Below are 2,500 nucleotides of genomic sequence, written 5' to 3'. Positions count from 1 at the left end.
CCATAATTCTCAGTGGCGTGATCGGTACGGTCTTGGCCTGACACCTCGGTGGCCGCGAGTTCGATTCTCGGGCATTCCACTGACGGGTCAGAGATATGTCTTTCTGGTGATAGAAGTTCACTCTCGACGTGGTTCGGAAGCCACGTAAAGCCGTGGGTCCCGTTGCTGAATAACCACTGGTTCCATGCAACGTAAAAACGCCATACAAACAAACAAACTGACACTTATATAGTATTCTCCTCGGGGCTGTGCAAAAGAGCAGAAGACATGTCCGAGCCATTTCCATCTCCCGTTCTTAATTATTTCGTCTGCATTTGAAGGAAACGCTAAAGGAAATATTTGCTTTTCCTTCCGAGAGCAACTGCATTTGTTTATGAACAGCAACACCAATGTGCAATAAATGTGCCTCGCTGTCTAACTTCTCGGTTCCAGAAGTCCTTTATCCCCCACACCGCTGGACTCTGGAACAGTCTCCCTGAGGATGTCGTGCAATCGTAACCTCCAAAGTTCAAGCGTAATTGCAGTGATTTGCTCCCATAAAACAATTCTCCATATTTATTTTAATAATTTACTAGCATTTCTCAAGCGCCTCAGTGGCATGGTCGGTATGGTGTTCGCGTGCCACCTCGGTGGCCGCGAGTCCGATTTTCGGGCATTCCATTGAGGAGTGAGAGATGTGTATTTCTGGTGATAGAAGTTCACTCTCGACGTGGTTCGGAAGTCACGTTAAGCCTTTGGTCCCGTTGCTGAATACCCTCTGGTTCCATGTAACGTAAAAACACCATACAAACAAAATAGCAATTTTCATCTATTTATATATTCATTTGTTTCTTTATTTTCTCTTCTGACTGATCTCTTCTTTCTGTGTTTCTTATTACCTTCTGTTACTTCTTTGAGTAGAACACCATATTCTTTGGAGGCTTGAATTTTAAGCCAGTGGCCCCTGTGAGTTTTTTTTTTCTCTCTCTCTCTCCATGTGAATAGGTTTCGTCTTCTGAATAACAATAATAATAATATGTTCTATTGAAGGAGATTGCTGTTTCAGCTGCATTGATTTTATAGAAATTCTTTTCTATTCTAATAGGAAAGAATTTCCAAAAAATCAATGCAGCTGAAGCAGCAATATCCTTCAATAGAAACAGGCCTGTATGAGGGTCTTGTACCTAAATATAATAATAATAATAATAATAATAATAATAATAATAATAATAATAATAATAATAATAATAATAATAATAATAATAATAATAATAATAATAGTCAAAGAAAATTTATGTCAGAGAAAATTATGAAGCACAGACTGGGCAAAATAATATGCATTTTCACAAATGTTCCATCTCTCAATCTGTGATGGAGTTATTTGATATGGAACCTTTTTTTGGCTCTCCTTCAAATGATTAACTAAATAATACTAATACTAATAATAATAACAGCCAAAGAAACTTTTTGTTAAAGAGAAAATCATGACACACAGGTTGTGCAAAATAATATTATGCATTTTCACAAACGTTCCATCTCTCAATCTGTGATGGAATTATTTGGTATGGAACCTTTTTTTTTATTTCGTTTAAATGATTAAATTTCAACGCACTTGCCATTTTGGAATATGGAGCCATCATTAATGTACTGTATTGGTCGAGTACTGGTGACAGGTGCTGGGTACCGCTACTGTACCGGTGGTAACGTACTTGCAGCGAAACACGAAGAAAGCAATGACAGGTATAGCAGCTCACTTGACGAGACCTGACTTGACCTGACATTTCTACGATGTTGCCCAACGTACGTTAATATTTTAGTTTTCCATACAAACTATAATTCAACCGGCAGTTGTGTGTGTTTTGGTATCTCGTCAAATATTCTGATTTTGAGGTGGAACATGATTTTGTCATTCATAAGCGTCACCAAAATTTAAATCTGGTACGTGTGATTGTTTGTTTGTGTATTGATTTTTTGTCAAATATTTTGATTTTATGGTGGAGCGTGATGTCAGAATTCATTATCATCATCGCCGTCATCATTATCATATTATCATTATCATCATCATCGCCATCATCATTATCATTTCATCGTTATCATTCTTATCGCCTCGAATGATTTATGATTGGTAAGGTTAAATGGATGTCTTGACAATTATTGCCGCTAAATATTCTGATTTGATACATGCGTATAAGTTAGGGTTAAAAATATTTTTTTTTATTTCCGTAAAACTTTATTAAACATCGGTGTTGTGGTGATTTATTGCTAGTAAAAAAAACACGTTATATTTGAAGTGCTGTTCGGTATTTTTAAATAATCGAGTTTGTTATATTTTTTAAGGCATAATTCTGTGAACTTTAACTTTTTCAAAAATTCTGTTGTTTGTCATGTTTCAGTTTAGCGATGTTTGACTGTATTTCACTATTTTATACTTTTTTTGTTTGTTTGTTTGTTAGATCTTTGTCTCTTGTAGTCTGAAATGCTTTCATCAGGCGCTTACTTTTTTTTTTTTTTTTTTTTTTTT

General features: G+C 35.7%; 1 protein-coding gene across 16 annotated transcripts in view; it reads left to right on the top strand.

Annotated features, from left to right (window-relative positions):
* LOC135198512 (discs large homolog 1-like protein) overlaps positions 1-2,500 on the top strand; it is a 754,910-nt gene that overhangs the window by 203,658 nt on the left and 548,752 nt on the right. The window lies entirely within an intron of this gene.

The sequence above is a fragment of the Macrobrachium nipponense genome, chromosome 22 (genome assembly GCF_015104395.2).
Source record: "Macrobrachium nipponense isolate FS-2020 chromosome 22, ASM1510439v2, whole genome shotgun sequence".
Taxonomy (NCBI): Eukaryota; Metazoa; Arthropoda; class Malacostraca; order Decapoda; family Palaemonidae; genus Macrobrachium; species Macrobrachium nipponense.
Note: the sequence above shows the minus strand (reverse complement) of the source record. Positions and strands in the feature narration are given on the sequence as shown.